Source organism: Ambystoma mexicanum, chromosome 4q, assembly GCF_040938575.1.
Source record: "Ambystoma mexicanum isolate Mex_15411 chromosome 4q, UKY_AmexF1_1, whole genome shotgun sequence".
In the NCBI taxonomy this organism is placed as follows: Eukaryota; Metazoa; Chordata; class Amphibia; order Caudata; family Ambystomatidae; genus Ambystoma; species Ambystoma mexicanum.
Window position 1 is genome coordinate 339767288 of NC_090928.1, and position 20541 is coordinate 339787828.

A 20541-nucleotide genomic window follows, 5' to 3' on the forward strand; every position below is an offset into this window, starting at 1 on the left:
GACTGCCTTAATAGATTTGCAGACCAACATGCTCAAGCTGATGGACCAGGGGAAAATCGGTCTACTGGTCCTCCTCGATTTATCCACAACTTTTGATCTGCAGGATCACAGATACCTGTTAAATACTCTTGCAGTTATTGGGAATTGTACAACCAAATTTGCTAGCTTGGTCAAATCATTCTTATCCAACAGACATTCCTCTGTATGCTGGGAAAGTGCCTCAGCTAAGTTCTCTCCAATCCTTTCTGGGGTTCCGCAGGGGGCATGTATTTCGCCCACGCTATACAACTTGTATGTTTGACCTCTTTGTAACATACTGGAGGAGAGGGGGATCTTTTTCACAAACTACGCAGATGACACCCAATTGATCCTAGGAATCAGCAGGGATTTTGATCAGGATGTTTTGAGCCTCAACACCATCCATGACATCATTGAATGCTGGATGACCAATAACTGACTCTGCCTTAATGGAGCACAAACCGAGTTACTCTTGTTTGGAAACAGCCACCAGGGCCAAATTAAGGAAGGAATATGTCTTTTTCAACATGAAGGATTGTTCCATTCCCGCGGTCAGCCAAGTATAATGCTGGGAGTATTTCTTGAAGCTTCCATAGGCAAAGAGACTCAAACAAATTACATCTAAAGGAACTGCCACTATTTCCTAAAACTCTTAAAGATTATCAAACCTTACATCTGAGAGGCCAATTGTGCCTCTATTGCCCGAGCCATTATCTTATCACACCTGGACTATTGTAATGCCCTCCTATTGGGCGCAAACAAAAAGTGCCTACAAAAGCTTCAAACTCTGCAGAACGATGCCGTTCGTATTAACAAGTGCATCCCTAGGCGCAAGCATATTTCTTCTGGCAGACATTCTCTGTACTGGCTAACCATAGTGGACCTAATTCAGTACAAAACTGCATCCATTGTGCATAAATGCCTGTATGGAAATGCACCCGACTACTTGAAGTGCTGCATCTCACTATACATAACTAGACGCACACTGTGCTCCACCTATCTGGGACTCATCAACTCCCACACATTTAAAAGAGTGAAATGTCTAGGAAGGGCATTTCCCACACTGGCCACTCAGACATGGAATTCCCTACCTCTGAGCTAACGACTAGATAGGAACAATAAAACGTTTCGAAGTGCGCTGACGACCACCCTGTTCAGATAAACAGGGAATACTGATATCCGAGGTGATTATGATCACCCAAAAGTGCAGTTTGTCCTATTCTATATGTGTGCGCAATGTGTTCACGTGCGCCCAGATGCCTGTGGGTTCCCGGCGTGTTATAAATAAATAAATACATAAAATAAAAAACACAGCAGCCTTGGGACCCACATCTAGCATATCTGTTCCACTCAGGGTGACTATCACAGCACTGAAAAGTGATGGCTGGAAGGTTGAGAATACATCAAAATCTACTGTCATTGCTCTGGGAAATTTTCAAGACCATTAACTTTCAGCTCACCATGACATCATAGAAGTGAAAAGACTACATGCAAATCAGACTTCAGACCACTCAAAAGGGCAGTCCAGCCTGAACAGATAGGTCACACCCATTCTGCACAAAACCTCAAGCAATCCCAGTTATGTTTCAGCCTCATTGTATGTCACCAATGAGATCTATCTTTGATCTATAGGTACATCAGGCTTGGAACCCATACCTTGGCATACCTGTATCACTCAGGGTGATTATCGCAACACTGAAAGGTTATAACTAGTAGGTGTTCAATGAATCTAACGCCACTGAAATGGCTCTGTTACAGCCAGAAAATCTCATTCCAGAGGTCTACACCATGAGTGTGCAGATTGTCATACCATCATAAAAGGGGAAAGATTACATTGTAGGAGATATTTGTGGGGCAACAATTAATGCTCAGAGTTTTTTCCACACCCCTAATCCCATTCAAAAGCTCCACACCAATATCTAAATATTTGTGTGTTCTTCACTTACACTGTCTTTAATACATATTACACCACTATTATCACTCACCCCTTTCGAATGGGCAAACAAAGAATCAGGCCGGTGTGCCGACAGAATATATATTTATTATTTAGTAGACAAGAAATGCTTATCACACAATAAGGCCCTGATTCATGGAATTATTTGCGTGTAGAATGGCACGCAAATCCCTGTTTTACACACAAATAATTCCATGAATCAGGGCCTAAGTATCCAAATGCATGCCACGTTACTCTGTAGCTCACACCTTTTTCTTCCAACAACTTCACTACAAATAAGTTGCACACGATTCTCTTTTGGGGGTAAAATTCGCAGAACATTTACGACACAACATGTGTATTTTTCATCTTTACTTTCTATCTCCCCTTGTTAAATGGAAACACAGGTCTATAGAATACTTCATATACGTGGGTCACCAACACAATACTCTTAATATCAAGAATATGACATGATAGTTTTGCTTTGCCATAGAGAATGTAAATTGTCTGACTTTAAATAAAATGTAATGCTTTTCTCTTTGGCAGCAAAATGGACATGCAAAGTGCTCTGTTTTTCTGTCCTCTCTGTGCACTTTTTAATATTAACAAGATTCTGGCACAACAACCTCAATGAACAACCTCTGTCCTCAATATGTAATTACCCCTTTTCCTTTACACTGATGCAATGAACAATCTCTCATTCAATTTGGAGTCTCTTTCTCACTCTCATTGGAGAGTGTGCTTTTGAATCAATTGTTTTACTTTGCTTAACCTAAAAAACACTTTGCTGAATAGCACAGACTCAGATTCTCAGTTGGTATTTGGTACCCTGTCTGCTTTAATTCAACAGTTTGAAATTTCATTTTTCATCCCCCTTCACGTACGGGGAAATGCTGAGGTTTACAAATGTATACACTTCATCAAATTTTACTTTATTGGTCTATATTGTTATTCGCTCTGGGAGAGAGGTTGGGGATTTCCAACTTCTACAAGATCATCCCGTGCCATTTGGCTATTTGGGAATGATTTAATTATTAATAAATCACAATGGCTAGGAATCTACTCCTGGGTGCCCTCCCCATGAATGTTTATATGGTAAAAGATAACAATTCAACAAGACCCCCACCAATGGTTTGCTCTGTTTGGATTAGCTACTTACATTGAATATCTCCCTGGATGTATGCTCAGGAAAGTCACCAAGCTCCAGGGTTATCTCATGGGAAGCATAGGGATCTGGTAAGACGGCCCCTCAAGACTCAGCTATGGATAGCCCCCAGCATCAATCCCTCTGTCCTGGATGCCTCCAGATTTTAATATTTCTCCTGGACTCATCCACCTCCTTCTGTCTCCATTCCAATAGTTGTATAGTGCTCCAATCAACTTAGACAGCTCAGATCATTTCAGACAGCTCTCATCGCTTTAGTCAGCTCTTCATTCTGGACAGACAATCCTCATTTTGGCAAGAGATCCCCTTTTCCCATTGTGCGTCAACTTTTAAACTCATGATCACACTCCAAAATATCTAAATCATGAGGTGCCATATTATTGGATCATGATTCGGTTTGGACATCTATTGTCCTCCCCCTTTGCAATGATTGGTTTGTTTAGTTACTAGGCTCCATTTGTGGGAATTAGGGCTCCACCCATTTGGAAATGGCATTTCTAATCACTTCACTGGGCTTAAGATCTTCAACGTAACACTTTTCTTCAATTTATAAATAAGAGTCACAAACTATATATTTTTGAATTGGTCGGACCATGATGGACGTAATGCACTGTGGGCCTCACCATAAATTGGGCGGTGCAGTAAAATGCGGCGGTAATAGCATACACCACGTTACCGCATCACCCAACTACGAGTTGGACGGAAAGTTGGAGGTGTCACCTCCAGCTCTGAGCTAGAGGTAAAGCTGCTGCCTTTCAGTCAATTTTCGGCACAATTACTGCAGCACAATTACCGCAATGGTAATTGTACAAAAAATGCCCATTGAGTACTTTGAACTCAAAATAAATGGGACTTACACTGCCACTGTCGTTTGTGATCTGGCGGTAATATGACTGGACCAAATGCCGGTAATGGTAATTGTGTTCTGGCAGTATTCTGGCAGATTTAACACACATCCAAGCAAAAGCAGTTAGGACCAGTAACTTTTCCAAATGACATAGTTTTCATAGAAAGGGCAACTTCCCCCTTAGATAAGGTGGTATCCCTCCCCTAAAAATACTAGCTTGTCCATACTCTTCTAATTCAGGTTGGAAAAAAACTTTGTGGTATTGTTTGGCCCACACCTATCATGGGATGACTCCCCTGTTACCCCCCCTGGTTCATAAAGCCGTCAGCCACCAATTTCCAAAATCTTTTACCATCTTTGTTTAAAACTTCCTCCTCTAGCATATCCCATAATTTAATGATCTGCAATCTTTTCTTGTCCTTCAAAAGAGTGTTATACTCTTTTTTTTAAGTTTTGCAAGCTCCAACCCACTCATCCACCCCATTCTTCCAATGTTATTTAATTGAGACTTAAATGCTTTATAGTCCTCCCATGGAGAGTGTGTTTGCATCCTCGACCGGTGTTGCCCCTTATTAGCCTGCAGGGCTTAACATCTCCCCTGGATATCTTCCATCAGGGATTGGAATTGTGAAAGAAGTTCTCCCCATGTTATTTATCTTCTTGAAGACCCACAACTTTAGCCCTGATAGCTGCGTGTTTAATATTTTTCTCAAAGAGTGATCTTCCTACATTCCTGGATGTCCAATGTGACTGCACTGGTCTGGAGGTGGAAATTAACCTTGTAGGCAAATTTACCCCAAAGGTTAGGGGAAAGAGGTCACCATCGGGGTGTTTGATTATCTTAAAATCCCTTATCCTCTGAAAGGAATAGCAATCTACCAAGCTATAATCTATGATAGAAGAGCTGTCACCCCTCTCAAAGGAACAGCTAGGAGGATTGTTCCCTTTACATCTACCATTGAGCTCCACAAGATCGTGGTCGACCATAAAGGAGTCAGCCCCTACGAGCATGTCTTTGGTTTTTAAGATTCCATGGGGTATATTATATATACTTTCAATTAAATGCCTCTCCTCATGTCTACCACAGAAATGTTCAAGCCTGACATTAAAAACCCGCAATTTTAAGAGTAAGGCTTCTCCCATAACTGGAAATGACCATGGTCAATTTTTTTTAGCCTTTTACAATAGATTTACCCTTATTCAGGGTGGAAATAAACATTCACTATAAACCACTAGCCCTGATCCCTAGCACCTTTTAAAACAACCACCAGCACATCTTTGGAGTGCACTTTTTCTCTCTCTGTCTTAAGGTGGAGGGAACTTTTTATCAAAGTTGAAATGCTCCCGGTGGGCCTTCCCTGATCCCCCTGCTCAGCATAGTTAGAATATCTGTTACAGCCATCAAGAATAAACTCACTGTGAGACCATATCGCTTGTGGACAAATGATATCATAGGTTTCTAAATAGCCACACCCCATCCTCTAGGTTCCTTTTAATTCTTGCCTCATTCCTGCTCAGGGAGAGAACACAAATTGAATTTAAATTCTGACTATTATTCAGAGTTCACAAACATTAGCTGGGTTTTTGATGGCTGAGTGGTCAACTGTTCATCACAATGAAACATTGGTCAGGCAAAAGTCACGCCCCCTGTCTGGCTCTGCAGAGCTTCAAGGGAATTCCTAGATCTCCTTTAAGTGTGGGGGAAATGTCACTGCTTGGTCTTTACATCTGATGTGGGGAAAGGCCTCTGTGTGTGGAAGCACAGGTTTTAAAGTCAGCTCTGATTAACAGAAATTAGTGTTTTTAAAATGTGTTTTTATTCGCACAGTATACATTTTGATTCAGTGTCTTGCATCGCACAGGATCCATTTTGTTTCCATCTTCATTCTTGCAGCTTATTTTAAAACAATGTTTCTGTAGCCACCAGTTCCCTTAATCTGTGCCTTTGAATTTACTTTTACAGTGGAATTCTTCTGTACATGTTCATTTCCATACTGCAGAATTCACACATTTCCATGTCAGCTCGGCTGTAGCAACGCTGCATTTTCAGGTATCGGGCCCATGTATTGGAAAGTAGGCCTCTGCTTTTTGGGCTTTGTCATTCGAACACAGGGCCCATTTAATTCTATTGTTCATTTTTCTGAAACCAACATTCAGTTACTTGATAGCTCAGAATTGCATGCTGGCCTTGTCTCTGCCAAGAGTGTGTTTTCATATTTTTGCAACATATGGCCTTAACTCAGTCACAGAAAGTTCATTTGTGTCTTGGGGCCTAATTTACCACACAATATGTGAATCATGCTTTGTCCCAACACAAAAAGGATAGTCTAGCCTGGACTACTAGGCCACATACCTTATGCACAAAATCACGTGTATTGTTTTAGCTTCTTTGGATGTCTTCAGAGTAGTGTATCTTGGATCTCTAGGAACAGGAGTCTTGGGGGCCATCTCTGTGTGTACCCATCCCACTGAAGGTGGTTATTGCAACATAGAACATCATTCTTTCCACGTGTTGTACATTAAAGAAGTGGAAAGACCAGCTGTGCATCAAGCTAGGTCCCAGCCCGAAAGTTGCAGTCTAGCCAGAACTGCTAGTTAATATTCCTTCTGCACAAGACTACAAAGCCCCAAACATGATTCGGCCTCATTGGGTGTCATCGGTAAGGTGTAGCTTTGGGTCTCAAGGCCTAGCAGGCTCTGGTCCCACATCTGGGCAAACGTTTTCTAATGTGGGTGAGTTTTTCAACACTCAAGAGTGACAACCTGAAGGTTTTGAATACATGAAAAACCACTTACCCTGGCGTGGCTAACCTTCTTCCTCTCTAACCACCCATCCGAGGTGGAATTGGATACTTTTCTCTCCCCTATCCCTCTCTCTAAGTGTGTTGTCCCCGAGGGATCTAACATAGCCCCCTGGTTTTTCAATGGCTACATGGGCCCCCGACCCGTAAAATAGCCACGTTTTCCTCCAACTTCCAGTGCTACGCGGATGACACTCAGCTCTCCTTCAGGCTACCCTCTGCCTCTTCTTCCTCCTCACTCATACCTGACTGTCTGTCCGCAATTCAGTCATGGGGTGCTGCAAGCAACCTCTGCCTGAATGCCAATAAGACAGAGATTTAACTCTTCAAGACACCTTCTCCCACCTTCCCTCTTTCTCTCTGGCCAGCCTCCCTTGGTCCTGCGCATCCACCTACCAACGAAGAAAAACTTCTGGGAGTTAACTTCAACGCCAATCTCTCCTTCTCATCCCACATCGCGGACATCTCTAAAAAGTCCCACTACCAACTGCACCTTCTCAGCGGTATTGTACCTTTCCTCACTTTCCCCCAGAGGCTCACCATCTCTAGAGCCCTGGTCCTCTCTAGGCTGGACTACTGCAACAGCCTCTTTCTCAACCTGCCCTCTTCCACCCCCCGTCCTCTTCAACTCATCTGAATAGAACCGTGAGACTTATCCTTGACCTCAAGCCCAGGGACTGCATCTCTCCAGCGCTCAAATCCCTTCACTGTCTCCCTGTGGCATAAGGATTAAGTTCAAGACCCTATGCATTGTCCACAAGGCTTTCTGAGGCCTGGGCCCACTCTATCTACAATGCTCTCTTCCTAAATACACTCCTTCCCGAGCCCTCTTCTCATCTTCCTCCAACTCTCTGCGGGTGAGTCGCTTTTCCAAGCACAGAGACATGGGGGGAGATCTTTAATCTCTGCAGGTGCCTCCTTCTGGAACAGCCTCCCTGCCTCTCTCTGTCTTGAGCCGGGTCTCCTTAAGCTCTGGAAACTCCTCAAGACTTTCCTCTTCGCCTTCTCCTTCTCTCTCCCTCTACCCTACTACCCACCTCCTTTTGCTCTCTCGCTCCCTCCCCTCTAAATCTGCTCAGTCTCGCTGACTGGCTGCCTGGGGTACCTTCAGAGCCTCACAGGTCCCAAGCCTTCCTCACCAGTCTCCTGCACTTGCCCTGGGCCTTGCAATTGCCGCAGCACTACTGCACTTTGTTTGTAACCTATGAGAGTGGTAACTCTCTGCACTTAACCCATGCTGTGATGGGACTGGGCACACTTGGTCCTTTTTTCCCCCCGCCCCCATGCACTTCTGCTCTGTTCAGCTTCTTCTTCTGAATGTACCATGCCTATTAAGATCGTCTGCCCTGTCTCCCTTATGTCTTCCCCTCCCATGCATGGTTGCGCTTTGAAACACTTGTGTATAAGCACATAATAAATAAATAACCCATTTATCAATCTAGCATTTTTATGAGAAACCTTCCACACCATCGTTATTCAGTCTGCCAAGCCATCAAAGTAAGCCAAATACCATCAGTAACCAAACTGCACCTCACTGATAAGGCACGGTTGAAACATGTCTGGGGTGCGTGTGCAGAAGGTAGATGGCCAACTATTGGGCGGGACTGCTCCCATTGGAGGCAGTGACACACTGATTTGCCAAATGGCTTTTCTCCTTCTGCAATGCGCTGAGTGGCAAAAAAACGACTCTTGTGCCACGGGTTTTCAAGAGCACTGCCTATGATTAAAATGAATTCATAACCTTCTACCCATCACAATTATTGGTGCTCTTGACGTAAAATGTGTGTTCGCTGTACATAGCACTCGTTCATACAAAGGTTTAATCTGTATTCTGCAGATTTACATGTATAATTGTACATATGCCACATTTATTAAAACACATATTCATAATTTGCATGTAATATTAATTGCCGCCTTATTCGTCCATCTTCTCTTTTATGGGTCCAGGTCCAGTGTGCTTCTTCTAGAAAGCTTTGATTGCATAAGCAGAAAGGTAGTATTTCAACATTAAATCATTGTCTCCTGCATAATGAAAGCCCTGAAGTGTCTATCCCCTTTAGGTATTGCTGTAGTTGTGCTCTGTAAAGTGTGGGTTGCACTTTTCTCAGTCCTGCAGTGGGGTCCACAATGTTACGGAATAGCAGTGTCAGTAAAGACAAGCTGCCTCCGTAACAAGTGCTCAATCCACAAGCATAGAACAGACATGCACGGCTTGTTCCAAGAATGCAACACTGGCCTCTTGTGTATGGAAGAAGCATAGCTATTACATGGTAGTGGCACTCAAATCCATACTACCCAACGTCAAGATCGTCAACCACAGAGGGAAAAGAGGCAGAGGAGATGTCCTTGTACACAGGGAGAGAGAATCCAAGGGAACACATACTCGTGGAATATTTGGAGGTAGTGGGTTAGCTTCAATGGCTGTAATTGAGTGTGTAATACATGTGCCATATTCTTCCGATGACCATCTTTCAGGGCTTACATGCATGGGATCGTTCTTGTCACATTCTAGCAGTGAGGAGAAAATCACAGAATAGGCAAAGGCATGCAGAATAACACACACACACACTTACTTCTAGGGCTACCACTACTAAGGACAGGAGAGAATGCCAGTGACCACCTCCAGTGGCCTACTCCCACATGACATGTCTAGTCCTTGGAGGAGAAATGACCATTGTGTGTTCCAGCTTGTCTGGGACACCTACATGTGCCAAGAGAAGGGAAAGGTATATGACTAGCTTTTCCCACCAACCAAAGCAGCCACTGCGTCCCCCCCAATAAAAGGACGACATTTTGCCTGGTAAATATCTACCTAGAATTCAGGAACACATTTCACCACACATCATTCTGATGTGCAACAAAAAGTAATACATGAGGGGGTAGGGAGGGTGCAGACGGGAGAGAGGTGCACATTGCATTCACCGAAGAGCTGGGAGGAACAACCAACAGGGTAGTGGAACAGGATATTAGATAACCCTTGAAAAGTGTCAGTGAAGCAGGAGTAAAAGAAAAAAACACACTTGAATGTGATTGTTCACACACAGAATTACATGCTCTATTATATTGAAGTATGGGTGGAGATCTGGAAGCAAGGACGTACCTGATGTACTGGCACCAAGATGTAGAGGGCCGGGACAGACCGCCAGTGCTAGCAACACTCCTCTTGTGCTACTCATGCTGAACCTGTTCAGTGGGAGGGAAGCATGCACTGCTGCTAACCATGCTGTGACCTTTTCTGTGCAATCGAGGCATGAACTGTGGTTACCTCATTCATATCAGTTGTGTGAGGGGCACATTCACAGATTTTACCTGTGCTGTAATTGTTCTGTGGTTGTGTGGGAAGGAAGCTTGTTCTGCTGCCTGTGATTTACCTGTTCCCTTGGTAGTGAAACGTGCACTGCTAGCCATTAGCACTCCGGCGGGGGAGTCCACCAATAGGTGTCTCTTTGAGATGTAACAGAACGATCAATAATTAACCTATCTAAATCAATTGCAATGAATATGATATCACGATTTACATGTCGGTGTCCTATAATGTTGGTTGCAAATTTTTCACTACCAAAGACCCCTACAAATGTATGGTGTGCTTGGTAACTTGTTTGTTATGATGTAAAACGTATTGTCCGCATGCACACTTGTTTCTACAGTATTGTGCATACTCTCAAATGTATTTAGATGTTATAAGATTTGCATGCACAATATAAATGGTGCGGCCACTAGACTAAAGTAAATAAAAACCATTCTGTAGCACAGGTGACCAGGGTATACGTGATAATAAGTAAATATGACCAATGGTTTACGTATAATTTCACTGATCAAATTGGGCCAAACTGAAAGAGCCAAAGGGCCAGCTCTCCCCTCTCCAGCAGTGACGCGCACGAAGGGCGCCCAGCCCCCCGCCCGTTTCTCCCTTCCTCATGACAGTGCTGCTGCCAGGGGCCCATGTCTCACTAATGCCTTAATGCAACAACTGTATCGTCTCCCACTTCTACAAGGCCCACAGAGAATGTCACCTCCCTGCCCCTTGACACAAGATTACTTTGCCATGCTGATACTTGTGCTATTCCTGTTTTGTGAGAACGAAGCTCACAGTGCTGATGACTGTCCTGTGATGTGCGCGTTCTGTGGAATGGAAGCTTTCCCTGATTTTGCCTGTGCTGGACAAATAGTGCTAGTGAAGCATGCTGGTACATGTGAGTAGAAAGCTCTTGCTTCGGGGAGAATCTTAAATTGCCACTACCTGAGCCACCTGTTCTGTGTTACAAAATCTGTCACTGCTCATCCTTGGGTTGGACCTCTTGTGGAAAGAGAGCTTGAGCTGCAGTTATCTGTGCTGGACCTATTCTGTTACTGAGTTTAGCTTGCACTGCTGCTACCTGTACTGTGCCTGTTTACTGAGTGAGTGAAGTTTGCAGTATGGCTGCCTTTGGTGTTTTTCTAGGATGACAATGTGGAGACTGGCATCACAATGGCTGGGGCAGTACAGAACTTTAATATGAATGTATCTATCAAGGCACTGCAGTGCATACACATGTCAGGGCAACCATGGGATATGAAGTCTTTTCCATCCTTTGAAACTGTGCAAGGACATATAAGGCTGTCCCTATGAATGGGAAGTTGCAGCAGTGCATGTGAGTATGCTGTAATAACTGGGTACCTGAAGCCACACCCGGACCTGCAGGTAAATTACAAGTAGGTTTATTGTAGTATAGTTGCCAGGAACAACATTGGCATGTCCCGTCAAGCCAGCATATCTTTCAACTGTAAAACATAGAGCCCAGCTTCAGAGCATAACATCCCAACACTCCACTCACTCTGACATCACCACATTCCACGTAACACTGATGTCACCACCTCCCCTCAGATACACATTACAACACCTCTCCCTCCTTTCATTTCTTGAACAGGGAGAAACTCCACTAAAACCACCACCAAACAAACCCCTACATACACGTGCGGCCAGCACGTAATGCACCAACTAACCAGACTCCAACTGGCGACAAGAAAACTGCCACCCAGAGCTCACCTATAACCCTCAACACTCAAAGATTTATGACCCTAGGGAAATGTGCTTAACCACGAAGCCATGGGACAAAACAATACCTACATGGCACCCCAAGAAATACCCTATCTAACTGTGCCACCAACAAATTCGACAACATAACAACCCGTGTCAAAACAAGACACCCAAATCCAACTCCAATTCCACTCCTCCCTCTATAAACACAACAGTGAGGAACCCAACACAATCTAATAAGGGATAACTCCTCCCATAAATAGAACTGGAAAATACCCTTGAGAAACGAAAAACAATAAACTAAGCACTTCCATCTGTTCCAAGCTGCCCATTGGAACCTAGGTCCTGCCACGACCCAGCGTCCACACAGATAAACTACCTAACGCGCCTAACACTCCGTGCACAAACAACCTTCTGCCCTAGTCTGCCCTCTAGGACACAAGGGCTGCCAGCCTTGTTGTGCACGAACCCAGCTCAACAAGAGCAACAATAAGTACACCTTCCTAGATCAGTCCACAACAGCACCCCCACAGGGCACCCCAACACCACAAGAACACTTTGGAAAAACGACCACCCTAAACTAACACAACACGACTATACCTCAACCTAGGACCCCGATTCCAGCCAACTGCACACCTAAAGCACACTCACTAACCCACGGACCCCTGGCCCAGCCAACTGCACAACCACAGCACACTCACTAACACCACGGACCCCTGGTCCATCCAACTGCACAACCGCAGCACACTCTCTAACACACCATGTACCCCTGGTCCAGTCAACTGCACCAACGCAGCACACTCACTAAGACACCATGGACCTCTGGTCCAGCCAAACTGCAAAACTGCAGCACACTCACACACCCCTAGGACCCCTGGTCCAGCCAACTGCACACCCGCAGCACACTCACTAACACCATAGACCCCTGGTCCAGCCAACTGCGTGACCGCAGGACACCACTCCTCACCACAATGTAATTAAAGGCCCCCAGTCTTTCACACTGCAATGTTCACCCCACTGCAAACACAAGACGGGCATACAAGCAACATGGCATAACAGATAAATTACTGTGACATAAATATGCAAAAACACACCATTGCGGTCAAAATTACTGCAGGAATACTGCTGAAACGAATTGTCAATACATCAATACAATTACATACAAAATGCTTTTGGCACAAAATAAAAATGCAGTGCTTAAAAATTATTTCAACACGCAAGTACCCCACCCACAAGTCCGTCAGTAAGAAACCCGACCTGCAAGAAAGACAATGTTAGGCTGTAACACATTAGAACAAAATGTCCAGACCATCAACCACAGGTCTTAGCAGGCATGTACTCCTAACTGCAAGAAATATGTTACACATGTAAAACATAATGAATTTTTGGCAAATAAAGCAACAATTCAAAATCTCACTACAAAACTGGAATTTGAACCACGACACAAACGCACATGCAATTTACACATACACAACTTAAAGCGCACGCTCACTCTCACACACACGGGCCTATGTCACCCAAGCAAACAACCAACACAAACACGACCGTCACAAAAATCCTCGAAGCACGAAATGCTCACTAATAGTTGGTCAAATGCCAAAAGTCCTCCTATCCTCTTCGAGCTGCAATGTTTGGATCCCAAATCCACCAGGATCCCAGAAATGCAGCAACGACACCGGTGAACTTCGCCAGCAACTGCCTCACCCTAAGGCAGATCAACGGGTATAAAGTCCACAACTCCATCAGATGACAGTTCAAATTCCAAATGGGGTATTGACCATCCACAAACCATGTCCAGAAATATCCAGGCTCCTCTGATGCACACAAGCAAAAGTTAGTTCCTTCCCAGACATTGCTGTAAACCCCCACGACTTCACCTGCATAAGATGGCTCACACCCATGTTCAGAAACGCAACACTGCTGCTTATAGGTGATGAAAAACAGTTCTTCGGCTCGTCGTTTGGACACGGCACATCCAACGCAATATGATTGCCTTCTGCGTTCCAGCTGCTCAAGCTGGAACGCAAGCTCCGACGACGGCAACGTCATTATGGCCGTTACAAACACAATAACCATGCGCCTCAGTATCTCGCGCTGAAACGCATGACCTACCAGATGATACAACGTCATCACTTGGCCCGAGTCACCGCCAGAGCCACAACCACACAACTCTCTGACGGCCTCAGGTTCACCGGAGTCCACGGCACCGGGGCACTGGCTCACCCCCGATGCCCTCCAGTGTTCCTCTTGACAAGAGCTACGGCGGAACTTTCTCAAAGTACCACCAACGTGGCATCTGATCCTCCACAATCGCCACACCTGCAAGGACATATGCTGCGGCTTAAACACTGGAGCTCCTCAGCACACGAAAATGTGCACGCGGGGTACAACTGTTCCGAAACACTCGCTGCCAAACCCAAAGCGCCACCCAGAAAACTGGGTCCTAGCGGCAGACACGCCTTAAATCAACACACACCGACCTGTGTGCCGCCCTTCTCCCCAAAGCATCAGCCAGCCATCTGCCCGCCACAAGCGCCACCCGGCCAGCTTGGTACTCACGGCAGGCACTCCTCAAAGCACCACACTCCAACCTGTGTGCCGCTCGGCTCTCCAAGGTGCCAGCTGGCTCTGGGGATCAGATGACCCAAAAGCTGGAGTGCTTGACGCAGCACTACACACAGAATTGTGTGCCAACTCAGCTCCACCATTCAGCACCACCCGGCCCGCTGAAGAGTCAAACGCAGCCCACTAAAACAACTCTGGGCTCCAATCTGCTGACAGCTTGCAAATGGACATGGACTCACTGGAGGGCAATGTTTCCTGGTTCTGGGATGTCCCTTCCTCGACAGGATCCCATCCTCATCGCCAGTATAGTAACTAGGTACCTGAAGCAACACCCTGACCAGCAGGTAAGTTACAAGTAGGTGTATTGTGGTATAGTTGCCAAGAACAACATTGGCATGTCCCCTCAAGCCAGCATATCTCTCATCTGTAAGACATAGAACCCAGCTTCAGAGCATAACATCCCAACACTCCACTCACTCTGACATCACCACATTCCATGTAACAGTGATGTCACCACCTCACCTCAGATACACATTACAACATATGCATGCATGTTAGGCAGCACCTGTGAAATTGAAACTGGCATATGAATCTGTTCTAGCATAGGATGGTGCTGTATGATTATATCAGGATATTATGATTGAGCTGCGGCTATGGGCTGAGCATGGGCACTTGAGTATGTATGCTGTCCTAACAAGGACTTCATTCTGGTACACTGGCGAGCAAGGTTGAAACTGGGCATATCAAGATATTATTGCCATTTGCTGGCTATTGTTTGGAACGTTAGGGTGAAGCTGGCAATGTTAAGGTTTTACTGGCATATATAGAATTGATATGCAAAGCTGAACCTTTGAAAAGGAAGGTGTTGGTTGCATTTGTGGTCTTACATGGCATGTGGTGCATTCAAAAATTAGACTAATTCATGAGACTATAAGAATGATGTTTGCAGAGTGCCAAAGGATCCCTCAGTAATCACTACGAACCCATTTTAAGTTGTCAATTTAGCCTCCTACAAATATGGAGGCTGGCACCACCCTACTTAGATCGAGGGAGAGGCAAAGCTAATCGCCCACTTGCATACCCTGCCAGTTAAACACATCCAGAAAAAAAATCTATCAGCTTGTGACAGACCACTGCTCCCTAGTGTGATAAGATTTGGCCCAGTCCACTACAAACATCCAAAGTGTGGAGTATTTGCATGCAGGGCAAGAAACAACCTATCACTGCCTGCACATTGTGCGAGAAAACTGTGTTGGATGAAGCGTGGGCCCAACTTGGCAACCTCACATTTACAGTTCCATACCATGCAGTGTACACAAATAGGACACACTAACCAAAACCACCCCACCCCATGCTATAACCTCAGAAACCATTGCTGCTCTGATTACATAAAATTGTTCCAGACCCTGTGTCTCCTAAGTCTGCCTCCCTCAGTGGTACCACTTTGGGCCAAGCCAGTGTCACTCGGGCATTTGAATGTGGACAAAAACATCACACGTTGAATGACATGCCACATTTGACGCTATCTGACTAATCGTTCACCTGTTCCCTCACACGTTCTCATCCCTGGATCACTCCAGATCTTTGACCTCGTCCTCGTGCAATGTGAGCACACTGCTACTTCTCACCACCAACCTGGAGACTGGAAATGGAAGAGGGGCTCCTCATGGAGCCCTGCCGCCCGTTTCCGTGGCGGTCACTTTAGAGGATGTATTACATCCTTATATGGTGTGTTATAGAACGGATCATCATCGCCATGGTGATCGGTTCCAGAATACACCAGAGGACAGTTCGGAATGTAATGTGAGCGTCGGTCCGGGAAGCAGTGGGAGCCGCTTAGTCAGGGTCCCTCAATAAACCCTCTTACACTTACCTGTGTGTCACTTGTCATTATTACAAGTTACCACAACTGTGGTTTCTCCTCTACGAGGAAGGGGATAACCCACAGAGGGGAGTATTTCTTTCTGTGCATGAAACAGCAGCGCCACACAGTCACTGTGGACCACTATGTCTTGCAAATTCCTTGTTCTCAGCACCCTTGTTAGAAACCTGGTGTACTATTAGTAATAAAACACCAATCCACGGGGTTCACCAGCTGGTAATGGTGCCTGGGTCCAGCATTCGGGCCCTTGCTTTGTTTGGGCCTATAATACCCCACCCGCCACACCCGACCGAAAACCGTGAAACCTGTGCAACGGGGTATTAATGTTTACATCTTGTAGACGCATGGTAATGTATATGATGTTATTTTGGTTAGGATGTCACCTAATATCTGCATTTTGCATCACACATACAACGTGAATTTCTACTATGATCTATTTTGATTCATAAAACCTACTCTTCGCGTCATGTTTTCTATTGGAGTTATGTCTCCATAGTCACGGAGGATAACACAGGGGTCACGGAGGATATCACAGGGGCAACGCGCTAGTGCAGAGCAACAGAGCTTCTGATCTCCGATCCACGCTTAAAACGCTTAAAAACTGGGCTCAGGTATGGTATTAGGTGCGTTGTTAAAAAACAATAAAATAAATAAAAAATGTTGTCTAAAAATAAAGCTCAGTTATGGAACACAGTGCATGGAAATACAGATACAATGACCAGGTGACCACTCACACATATCCTTCCTCAAAAAACTAAAAACCTGGCTTCTTACCCACAACCTGTAGTTAAGCACCCCTCCATCAGGGGCCACTCTCTACCGATGATCCACCTGAACATACTGTTAATATGCAGCATCATTTATTATTTATTTATGATCCCTTACGCGTTTGTAAATATTGTAAAAAATTGCAATGTAAATATATCAGAACTGTTGCTCTGCATGCCTTGTTGTGATGCCTATATTCACTATGTACTGACTAGCGCCCCGATACCCAAGGGTTCAGCGCGCTGTACAAATAGCAAATAAATGAAGAAATAATCTTTTTACTGTGAAAGATGATTATTTTTTGAAGTGCACATACTTTCTTTAATAAAAAGATGTCAGGTCAGAACATCTCTCCATCGTTTTCTCGACCTGTGTTATATAAAACGATTGCATGCCACTGCGGAGTTCTGTGATGACAGATTTGCAAGAGGGCACAGACTGAGTACTTTTATATAGTCACATAATTCTGAGGTGGCTTGCAGCATCATTGTTATGTGCAGTTGGAGATAGATTACCATTTAGAATACATGGGTTCCAGCCCTGCCACCCCCAAGTTCCTGTGCCCTTTTCGTTTCCACAGCCCTTTTTAATTATGTACAGTACCCTTGATTCTTGCATTCTCAATGTCCACCTCTGGAAGTGTGGCCTATTGCCCTTGTAGCCTTTTCCTCATCTATGTTCTGATTTTCCTTATGCTGCAGTTTCCTTATTATATGGCGTTAATCCCCCGTTCCAATGGCTCTGGGCCGTTACCCCCCCCCCCCTCCACCACCGTTCAAGCCATTGGAATGGGGGATTAGGGCTTTTAGCAAAAAAGGATTTTCCTTCATACTCGTCCCGTTGTACGAAGGAAAATCCTTTTCCAAGATGGCCACCATGGAAAGGGAAGGCAGGGCTCCGAATGGAGCCCCTCTTCCCTTCCCAATGTCGGCCTGTGGGAAGCAAAGGAAAGGAGCGAATGCGGTGGTGGCATCCGCCACCACCAAAAATAAGGTAAGTAGGGGAGTGGGGGGAACAATAATTAAAATAAGGGGACGGGTGGTGGGGGAGGGAGATGGAGGTGGGGGGAGCCAGCCATCAGGTGGCATGGAACGCGGGCTTGCACCAGCAATGCAAGCCCACGTTCCTAGCCATCTGATTGGATGGCTACCCTGCCAGGGTGCTAATATTCATTCTTGTTTGATTTGATTCGCCCCACGCACAATGTCCTGATCTTTCTGTTTTTCTGAACTATGTCTCCCTTCATCTCACTCTTCCATCCTCTGTCTCCCCTGTCCCTCTGTCCTTTGCTCTATTCTTGCGACATTACCCTTTTGCTTTACTTTTGTTCTTGCTCCTCCTTTCATTCTTTTGACCCTGACTCTTTTTTAATGGCACAAGCAAAAGATAGGCAAGTCTTTAATTAGGTATTCCAGTGGCAGCTGGAATTCTGGTTAGCTTTGGCTCGGGCAGCAAGCATTATGTAGTCACGAACAACTGTAATAAGTCGTTACAGTCCGTAAGCAGCGATGTCACTACAATACTTGAACATTGAAATGGTTTACAGGCTTCTCTATGGATATTGCATGTAGCCTTGTTTTACATACAATTACTGCAGAGTTCCAATAATTGTGAAACAATGTTCATACGGGCTCTGTGTGTGGATTACAAATTACTCGCCGGGGAGGAAGGATAGCTCATGGGGAACGCGTTTGCCTTGGAAGCAAGACAACGCAATACTGCACAGATTCGGATCCCTCGCTTAGAAACCACTCACTGGTATTAAGCGCGTTATAAAAGAAGGATTCTAATTATTACAAGAAATAGGCCTCGGCCGTTGGTTAGGGAGACTATGGTCTCCACTTAGACTGTAATGCTTGATACAAACATTACAGTGTTTCCTTGGGTGTTAAACGTACACTTATTAAATATACATCTATGAACACTAGCAAATGAAATCTAGTGCATTCATTTCTTGCTGAATTAGACTGGGTCCTAAAGCGTCACATCTCACCCTGCCTGCCCAGCACAAGGCTCTACAAGCAGATCATAACTAAAACAACACTTCCTTCTATTCATTATTTAACAGTCCCCAGGGTCTGGCTGCCATTCGGAGTTACTCCACATTACTGGTCTTATAAATATTTCAACGCTGTGCAACTCACGCCAGGTGTAATTTGAGCAGAAGACGCAAGTAATGCATGTTCGGCTCAGCATGTGAAGATAATGTACATGACAGCTGAGACTTGCAAGATCCTTAAATCTCAAACTGGTTCAAGATGAAGAATAAGGAAGAGAGGATTTGGGTTTTTAATGTTACAAATATTAGACGAGTATTATTATCCTTTAGTTCATGGATTAAAGTAAAATGATCTACAGTGCTACTCACACAGGCATTGGACTGGAATGAACAGAAGGGGCGTATACAGCTGTAGCTTGTTTGTCGCTTTTCTGTCGGTTTTACAACACTCTGTGGGTGCTTTTGCGGCATATTCACTGTATATGATTCTTACCAAAAATAATGAAAGGCACTTTTGCTGACAGAGCTGATGTCCCTTTGGAGTCGAATAAAAAGAGCTATGTCATATATCCCCCTACCAACACGCTCCAAATGAAACCTGCAGCGGCCATTTTAGAATTCTCAAACCAGTACACACACCCAGACAAGTCGAGGTCTGCCTCTCACAGTTGGGCACATACACATGTTGAGCGTGTGTAATGGTAGCACCCCTTTGACTGTTTCTTCCTCATATTTAGGCTTTTTCAAATGGGCAAGCAAGAACTCCTAAACAACTCTACAAAAAAAAAACACACACTAAGAAAAAATATAGCTAAATGTAAAAACAAGAAATGTAAGTAAAGTGTGTCCTCGGGATACTGGCATACTGGCACAGGCAGTCTGAAAGCTGGACCCCAGGTGCCCCATTTCATGTTTGATGGCTGTTTAAAAGCTCTACTATGAACAAATGATAAGTGGATACTCCAAACCATGCCAAGCAACGTTGCCAACATTTTTATCTTGTTTTATTCAGGGTATCATTAACGCGCGGGCGAAGGTTTGAAGTGACATGGAACGCTATACATAGCAAAAGAAAATCACAAGAGGTTTACATGAATAACATGAATATATGTTTACGATTACGTGACGATGGCGAAAGTCTCAATGTTTTACCTTTACACATTGTTTTCTTAGACTACATCAACTACAGTTCATTCAGCCACAGCACGAGCTACAAACACCTTAAGAGTACCATAGCAGACATCAATATGTAAATACAGTCCATAGCAGAGGCCAAGGGTGAACAGGGAACCATGAATTAACCCTTAAGTGCCAAGGACGAGTATGCTCGTCCTTTTTGCATAGACTTGCATAATAGCCAGGCCGTTGCTAGAAAAGACAATTGATTTGTATCATAACATTTTGCCGTCATATAAAACAGGTCAATGTTCACAAAAGTGAGAGATTTACCCCGTATGGCACCAGCATTTGAACATCAAGGGTCACCATTTTCAATAGGGGCTAGACCTTCCAGTGGAGACCTGCTGACACACCCACTAACGCATGG